Source organism: Coloeus monedula (assembly GCF_965178545.1).
Source record: "Coloeus monedula genome assembly, contig: HAP1_SCAFFOLD_103, whole genome shotgun sequence".
Taxonomy (NCBI): Eukaryota; Metazoa; Chordata; class Aves; order Passeriformes; family Corvidae; genus Coloeus; species Coloeus monedula.
The window spans coordinates 329,897-338,756 of NW_028120800.1; the positions used below are offsets into that span (position 1 = coordinate 329,897).

Genomic DNA, 8,860 nt, shown 5'->3' on the forward strand with positions numbered 1-8,860 from the left:
CCTGCTCCACTCTCCTTAGCATGGGGGGTGATGAGCATTAGGTAGTTTGGGGAGCATTGCCAAGATGGGAGCTTGTTTTTTGCCAAGGAGAAGGGAGAAAATATTGCTTAGAGTAAATAAAGCAGCTCTGCTTCCCCAGCAAGAGGAAAAGAAGTGATTGAAGATGCGAGTGCTGCATGGAATCATTTGCATGAGGATATATCTTGTCTGCTGTGCAGGAGAGTTCCCAATAAACCCTGCTTTGCCTGACCTTTATTTTCGGATTTGTACCGCATAGTACAAGAGACAAGATTAAAAATCCCAAAGTGCTTTGTGGGCAGGGAATGAAAAGTGGGGAGGCACTTTTTTGTTTTCTTCAGCCTGCCTCTTTCTTTTGTTCCCTTCAGAGATCTCACTTCATTTCTGCTGTTTTTTGGAGCACATGTGCTTAGCTCTTCCCAGATCCCCTGGCCTTGTTTTAGCTCTGGGTGTCATGGACACTCTAAATTGTGAGGTTTTTTCCCTCCATCTACCTCTGCTTCTTCAAGTGGTTTACCTTCCTTTACCTGTTGGAGTGATGGATTTTTCTCACCTTTTATTACTTAGTGCTTTTTCTGTATTTCCTTCATTCTCTGAAACCAACTTTTCACTTGCCCTGTGGCTGCTAGATGCCAGATATGGGAGCATTAATTCTTTCTCTGCTGCTTGTCTGAGCTTTCACAAGGAGCCGAGAGCTCTCTGGGGTTCAACTTGACTCGCTTCATCACCTTCCTTGCTGCTGCCTATGTCCTTGGACACTTAAGGGAAATGCCTCATACTAATTTATGTCTAGATTAATTTTCAAATACAGCCTCTCTATCTACCCTAACATACACAGCAATATAAGAAGCTGGGAATAGAGATCAGCAGGTTTTGAGAATAAGGAGCCGGCGTTTTTCTGTAGGAAGGAAAGCAGCAAGCGCCTGGCCGCAGGAGCCGAGACGCTCGGGCTGCAGGAGCTGCAGAGCGCCCGGAGCCGGCTTTTCCCTGTGCTCTGTGCCTGCCCCCGGGCTGAGCTGGGCGGCGCTGCTGCCGCCCGGTGCCGGCTGAGCCGAGAGGGCGGCGGCCTCGGTGGCTGCCGAGCGTGGCAAGGAGCGGGAGCGAGCGGGGCCGGGTCTGTCAGCGGAGGGGAGGGGCGAAGGGCGGTTCGCAGCGCCAAGGGACACGGCCGTGCATGAGCGGGGCCACAGCTATGGAAAGGAACGGGCGCCGTGCGGGGCGGTGACCGCGGGGAATGACAGCGCGGGGGGCGGCCCGGCGGGGCCGGTTTTGCCGGGCAGCAGAGGCGCGGTCGCAGCGCGACCCGGGCGGGAGGCACCGGGCGGGCACGGTCGGAATCGAGCCGCCCGCGTGTCGCTCTCAAGGAGGCGGCTCGGAAAGGAAGGCGCAGTTCCGCGCTCTCGGGACGGCGTTAAGTGACGTTTTTATTAGAATATGACAGTCTTTATTTTATTTTATTATTTTATTATCTGCCAGGACCTTGCAGAAGGTGGTTTACACTTCCGCCACACTCAAGATGGCGAACGCAGTAGGCCCCCTGCGGGAGGTGTCCCTGCCGATGCCTGCCGCCGGTCGCGGAGCCGTCGGCCGCCTCCGGCGCGGCTGACCCCGCCAGCCGTGTCCTCGCACCGGGAAGCACGGCGGAAAATCGCGCGGAAAGCGCGGGGCCGGCGTCGGAGTCCGGGCCGGATTCAGGCAGCCGACTAGACAGAAGCCCTTGTGAGGGGCGGCGGGGGCCCTAAGTGTACCACACTAAAGATGGCGGCTCGACCGGAAGTGGCTTCTGCCAGCACCCAAGATGGCGGCGAAGGGCGGAAGTGTCGTCACTGCCACACTAAAGATGGCGGTCGTGTGCACTGTTTTCTGACCTTCTCAATATGGCGGCAGGGAAGGCCCCCCCCAAGCTGCGTCTACTCGGCTGCCTGAACGCGACGCCGACGCCAGCCCAGCGCTTGCACGCAATTTTCTGAGGCGTTTCCCGCTACGCGGACACCGACTGTGGGGTCAGCGGCGCCTGGGGCAGGCGGGAGCATTCAGGCAGTCGAATAGACGGAGCGGGGGGGTCCTTCCGGCCGCCATCTTGAGAAGGTCGAATAGCCACATCGGTGCGGTACCGGTGACTTCCGCCCTTCTTCGCCAGGAGCGGCGATGGCGGGGAGCCCGGGGAGCAGCGCTGCCGGGCCGGGGGCACCGGGGCGGGTGCTCCGGGCTCGGAGGTGAGCGGGGAACGGGGACAGCCCCGAGCGGACGGTGGGGGCCGCGGGGGATCGGTATTCCGGCCCAGGGATGAGTGTTCCGGCACAGGGGTGGCTGTCCCGGCACAGGGATGCGTTCATGGACTGTCTAATAATATTATTTAACGATCGTGCAAGGAGATCTGTATAAAAAAATCCTCCGTGGTCATCCTTCTCCCAGCCCCGCTGTGTTTTCAGGATCTTGGGGGAAGAGTTTGGGTCTGAGCAAGGCTCTCGGGCACAGGGTGGGATTCTTGGGGTGCAGGGCCAGGATTTGGACTCGATGCTCCCTGTGGGTCCCTTGCAGCCCAGGAAATGCTGCGATCCTGTGCCTCTGAGGGTGAAATAAAGGGGAGCGGTGGCGTTTGTGCCCGCTGTGTTCACGGCCCCGCCGGCTCAGGGCGGGTTAAAGGCGCAGCTGCCCCGAGACAGCGGGACCGGCCGGGGCTGCTCGCTCCCGGTGCTGCCGCCTCGTGGGGAGAGCCCGGCACTGCAGCCCGCGCAGGCGCTGGACCACGGGATGGGCGTGGAACAGCAGCGCAGGGGATGCTGAGGCAGCCCAGGGAATGCTGCGGTCCCAGGGAAGGCTGAGGCGTCCCCTGCCCGGGGCACTCGGCAGCAAACCCCTGATGTTGAGCAGAAAAAGGAAAGTTCTGGGTTAGTGGGAGGAGGTTTCTGGAATGGAGCTGGGACAGGTGCTGATCCACGCATGGAATCACGGGCTGGTTTGGCTTGGAAGGGACCACCAGGATCATTTACACTCTGTTTGTTGTCTGATTGCACAGCGAAGAACATCCAGAACTGCCGCCTCACCCTCACGGACAGCAGGAATGTCTTCCATAGCTCTTGTTTTGGAATGGGAATGGCTGTTGGGAGCTCTGGCAGGACCAGGTAAGAAGAGAAATGGGATCATTGTGGCTGCTGCTGGAGGTGGTTTTCTGCTTTCCGGCTGTTCTTCTCATTGATCCTTTCACAGCAGTGTTCTAGGGCACATTTGAGGGTAATTCCAGGAATCTGAAACCAGATAAAAACTGGTGGGGCAAAAATGTGAACCTGATCCATTTCTGGTAATTCCAAGCTTCTCCCACAACTCCGTTCCGGGGGAAAGCTGATGAAAGGATAAAGATGCAGAGGAACAAGTGCTGTAAAGCCCCCTGGCGCTCTGAGAGAGCAAACCTTCCAGTACTCCCAGCAGATCTCTTGGAGAAAGTGTGGGATCACAAGGTTTTCCAGGAAAGCAAAACAGGGGCGGAGATGAGGGAATAGGCTTCCAGTTCTTCCTTGAGCTGAAAGCCTGGGGGAATTGAGAGGGGCCACAAGAACTGTTTGTGTAGGCAAATGGGAGTTTGGGGGCTGAATCTGAGTTTCTCTCTGGGGCGTTTTTGAGGGAAAAGCTGAGGTGCTGTTTAAGGGAGAGAATGCACATTTTTGGGGTGGAAAAGGTTTGATCAATATTGTAGAGGAAGTAAAATGTTGGGGGTAAAAGTGGATGCAATCTGGAGGGGACAGAAGGAATATTTTGGAGGCAAAATGGGGAACTGAGTAGTGGACAGATGGGGAACATTTTGGAGGCAACACTTGACAAACTCTCTGGGGTGGAGAACGACCACATGGAGGGAAAAATGAGGTGATGAGCAGCGGGCACGTAGGGAAGGTTGAGGGGGTAAATCTTGAGAAAAGCCCCAAGAAATCCTTGGAAGCAGGAGTGAGGAATTCAGTGGTGGAAAAATAGGGGAATTTTGCGGGGGTAAAACTTCAAAAGATCTAAGAGTTGAGAGTGAGTGTTCTTAGGTAAAAAGGATGTCTTGTTGAAGTTGGGCGTCTGGACTGTGGCATTTCTGGATCACAGGGTGTTTTTCCAGAAAGTAGGAGATAAAGAAGACTCCCAAAGCCTCGGTAGCTGTGTTAAGAAATCCCTGCCAGGGAAGAAAGGTACCTAAACCTCCTAGAAGTAGGGACTAATTGGCATGGGAAGGGGAAAACCCACCCCCAGTGGGAGAGAGCGCACCCGGTAAGGGAAGAGAAGGATGCCCTTAAGAAGAAGCAGGGAGGGTGAATTTCTCGGTTTGCTAAAATGTATCAAAAAGTTTGGAATCTGGGTCTGTGTGGAGGCCGGGATTTTCTCGGCCATATGCAGAGCCCAGCACTAGGAATAAAGTTTTGATATCCTTCCAGCATCCAAACGCAACAGAGGGAATCCTGGAGGAGGTGGAAAACGCTGTCACTCCATCGGTGGAATTCCTGGGAAACGGAAAGCAGCAGAAGCAGCAAGAACAGAGTTGGAAGCAGGCTCCAGCCGGGTAAGGCAGACACCAAATCCTTTGGAATTTGAAGTGGGCAGGGGTGGGAAGAATGAATTCTTACATTTGTAGCCCAGGGATTCCTGAGCAGGATCCCGGCAGGGAAGACTGCAGGGATCAGGCTGGGGCCTGATCGCAGCTGGGGGCAGCGAGCCTTGGAATTGGCTGAAGGGAAGAAAGAGGGATCCTTTGAGCACAAGGATCAGGTGTCAAATGTGGAGATGGCATCAGACAATTCCTCGGGAGGGTTTAGTTCCTGGGCCAAATCGATCTCCTGCCTTGTGAAGGAGCTCAGAGAGCTGGGAAGAGCCCAAGCAACGCAGGGAATGCACCGGCAGATGAAAGTGCCGGGGAACGGTGGGGAAAAGCATCCGAACAGGGGGCCTCGTTTTGTACAGGGACGGTACAAAAAATTGTCCAAAAGAGCAGGAATGGAATGGGATTTTACGTATTCCTCGGAGGCCACAATCCAGTGGGAAGGCTGAGAGAAGGAAGCAAAGCCTAAAAAGGCAGATGAGCCAAATCTGCCCAAAGCCTCCAATGGCCACATTCCCTGGCATTGCTGAGGACTTCAGCCAAGCTCCAGGCAAAAGGTGAGCCCCTATGGAATCCTTTCTGGGAGACCATATCCAGCTGGGACCCTTCCTGGAGAAGGCCATGGGATATGGGTTATCCCAGGTCCAGAGAATATGTCATTTCCTCAGGAAAAACACTTGGATCACTGCATCACTTTCTTGTTTTAGGCTCACCAGTCACCCGGGCTATCCCAGCGGGGAGAGCGGGAGCATGTCCAGCCATGGAGAATTTCTGGGAGAGCCCGGGAGAAGAAAGAAGGCTCCAGCTTCACAGATCTGTGTCATAACCCATCCTGTCGGCCGCTCCTGTTTGATCCTGGTGCATTTGTCCTCTTGGATTCAACCTGAGCAGCGCTAATTGCTGGCAATGAAGCAGCCTTTGGTACTTCTTTTCCACAAAACCTCTCCATCCTGCCCTTCAATCCTGTTGCAAACACGGGAAAAACCCAAAATTCCGTTTTTCCCCCCCTCTCCCCTTCACTTTGCCTCCTCTTTTCTTGCAGGCTTTGGGCTATCCAGGCTTGCATGTGGATTAGGCAGAGCACCCCGGAAGCTCAGCTCCAGGTGGGATTGCAGCAGTGTTGGAAGCACCAGGGATTCTCCCAAGGTTTGGTGTGAGGAGCTGCATCTTGGGAGGGGCTGGGATTTTGTGCACTTCTGGGTTTTTTTTTTTTTTCCTGTTTGCCTTTTGGGCCGCCTCAGAGAAAAAGCTGAAAACCGAAGAAGCTGAGGGGGGGTTCCCAAATTCCTTTCCAGCCCTTCCGAGGAGGCACAAAGCCACGTGGAGCTGAGGAAAGGGATGTGAGGAGAATGGCAATAATGGAGCCTTGGGACTCTGCACTTCATTCTTTTCACGTGTTTGGAGGTGCAGGAAATGCCAAACGCCACAGGAATTCTGTGTCTGTAACATCGGGTGCAACCTCTTGAAACCCAAGTGCTCAGAGTGGGGTTTTCCCAAGGGTAAATCCCAATGTGACATGGCAAAGCTTCAGCGAGGATTTCCAGGCTTGACTGCAGAGCTTTTGGGAAAGCTCAGTAGCCAAACAAGATCAGATTTCTGTCGGATTTGGATCAAACGTGGCATTTAAATCTGGGACAGCTCAGCTCCCCGGGTGGGACAGTGCTTGGAGCAGCCGAGAGCTGAGCTGTTTTTGAGAATTCCAAGCGTTGTGTTCTTACGCTCCTTAATACAACGTTTAAATAATTGATCCTGAATGGAGACAGTATCAGAGGGGTTTGTTAGAGGGGCAGGGATGTTTTTTCACCTGGCAGTGTGTTGGGATAGTCAAGACTCCTTCTGTCAGAATTAATTGGTCTTCCTTCTTTTCCCTTTTGTTCTTTCTAGATTGTGGCTGAGTGGGGAGAGTATTTGGGATAAAGAAACGAAATGCCCGAGGGAAGCTTTGCGTTCCCGTGGGGATGCTTTAGGCGCGTGCAGCTTCTGAGCTGCACCGAAACTTGAGGCTCCCACAGAAGCCGTCCGAAGCTGGAAGGGCCGGGGAAGAGAATTCCAGGAGAGGTGTGGGAAGCGCTTTCTGCCAGGTCTGGACAGCACCGAGGTGGGAATGACTTCAAAGTGTTCCTTGTCCCTGTCCTGTTCCCAGCCCAGGACCAAGTTGGTGTTCCCTGAGCGGCTGCGGTTCCCTGGATGTGGCAGGAGGAGGTCTCTGCCGGGGAGTGGGAGAAATGTCCCTGCCCGGTGCCGTGTCCTTGGCGGGCAGAGAGCGCCGCTCGTGGCAAGGGGGGTTTGTGAGTATGGAATCAGCCCTAGCTCCTTTTTAAGGGGGTGTTTTAATGAGTCATCAGCAGGGACCACTTTTAGCCAGCTTTAGTTAAGTTCCTTTTGCACAGGTTTCATGTTGCTTTGATGGTGAAATCACCAAACCCTGAAGTTTGCCAAATTACCCCTGAAAAGCTTTAATGAACCAATCCTGAGGGAACTGGGGATTGGATATCTGGGATCTTATGGCCCTTTGAGGCCATGTTGGGTTTACCCCCTGATTTTGGTGCCAAGGGAAACTCCAAGTTAAGAATAATCCAAATATGAAGCACTTCTCACAAAACTCAGCTTTGCAAACCTTTCTTTGGGCTAAAAAAGAAAAGGTGGGAATGCCCTTGGCAGAAAAGCAGCTGTGAGGCACAGCAGGCTTCAAATGCCTGTCAGCAGGAGCTCCAGGAGAAACGGCTGCTGGCTCCGGGCATCCTGGGCTTTCCAGGCAGGTTTTGTACTGGATTGCAAGGCAGTTTTCCTGCCTCTGGGGGGTGGCACCTGCACCCACTGGAAAGGGAAAATGTGGAGAGAGCGGCAAGCGGGAAGACGGTTGCTGATGTGTGTCCTTGGATTGCAGTTCCTCCCGGTGAGTCTGTGCTGCTGGAAGTTTGAAGGAGATCAGTCCTGGAGTACGTGTGGGTTCACCTCTGGGGTTTGGGAGCGACACTGGACATGAAATTCCAGGGATGTTCCCTTTGCTGGAGTGAGAAGCAGTGGAAGCACTTTGCTGTCTGCTTCTTCATCGCCTTCGCCTCGGTCCCCTGGGGCTCCAGGTAATCCCCTCTCACCTTTGCTTTTCCAAGGGTCTCTAAATGAGGGCTTGAGCTTTGGTGTAGCTCCCTTTACAGGGAAGATCTGTTCCAGGAAAGGTCTCCTGGTCTGGACCGATGGCGTTGCAGGAAGAGCAGGAAACCCCACAGCTCCTGTGGCTCCCTCATCCGATTTGCCTGCAGGCAGCAGCAAGGATCATTCCCAAGTGTCATCCCCTGGCTCCGTGACTCGGTGAGGTTGTGTTCCCCCAAAGGCCAGGGGCCGCTTTGTTTTGCAGCTCACGAAAGTCCAGCTCGGTGGTGCTGGGTTTGGTTTTTGTGTGTAATGAAGGCACTAAAAAATTCCCCTCCTTCCCTGGCACAGCCCTGGAGTGGGAGCAGATTCCCCTTATCCCGCAGTTATCCCGCTCCTGCCCTGGATCCCTGCGGTGCCGTGTGTTCTCCAAGCTCACAGCACTGCTGGCTCTAAACAAGAGAAACAATCCCTGTTCCTTCTCTTCTCCGTCCTTGATGTTCCCAGGCCCTGCATCTCCCTGGCTCTTCCCTGTGGGAGTCTTCATCTCCATCCCACCTTATCCCGATCAGATAAGGGTCTGAGACGTGTTTAGCAGCAAATGCATTCCTGTGAAGAAAGCCAAGAGCAAAGAGCATCCAGATGCAGAGAAGTCTTTAGAAAAGCTTTGCAGACGTGCAAATGAGGGATGTGTCTTCCTGCATCTCCTGTTGTTTTTCTCTGTCACGTTTTGGAAGGGTTTCTCTCAGTGATTTCCTGCAGTCCAGGTGCGTCCCTTCTTTTGTCCAAATCCAGTGCCAGAGGATCGAACAAGTGACGAGTGGGGCCTGGGATGAAAACGGTTCTCCTAAAATGAGGGAAACAATGCTAGAAGAGAAATGAGCATCCTTTTAATGCCTGGAATAAAAATGCTGGAAAAGGGCACTTTTTATTTGATATGGTGTCATTCTCCTTTTTTTTTCCATAGCTAAAACTCCACGGTGAGCAATCAGAGCAGAAATAGGAAATGCAGGAGTCTTGGATTCCACAGTGGGATTAACTTCCCTTTTCTGCTCTCTTTCAGGACAGGAAAAACCACTGAACTCGCCCCATCTTTGGGACCAAGAGCTGTGGTGTTGGAGTAGGCAAAGCCAGCTAGGGCCCCCCTTGTCCTGCCCATGGTGTGGGTCAGGGACAGGC

At 53.8% G+C, this 8,860-nt stretch overlaps 1 pseudogene across 1 annotated transcript in view; it reads left to right on the forward strand.

Annotated features, from left to right (window-relative positions):
* The window catches only part of LOC309585667 (epidermal growth factor receptor kinase substrate 8-like protein 2), a 64,989-nt pseudogene extending 59,326 nt beyond the window's left edge, over nucleotides 1-5,663 (forward strand). The window contains exon 6 of the transcript in view: nucleotides 5,631-5,663. The product of the transcript in view is annotated as an epidermal growth factor receptor kinase substrate 8-like protein 2 (transcript). The remainder of the gene's footprint in view (nucleotides 1-5,630) is intronic.
* Nucleotides 5,664-8,860: the final 3,197 nt, after the last annotated feature.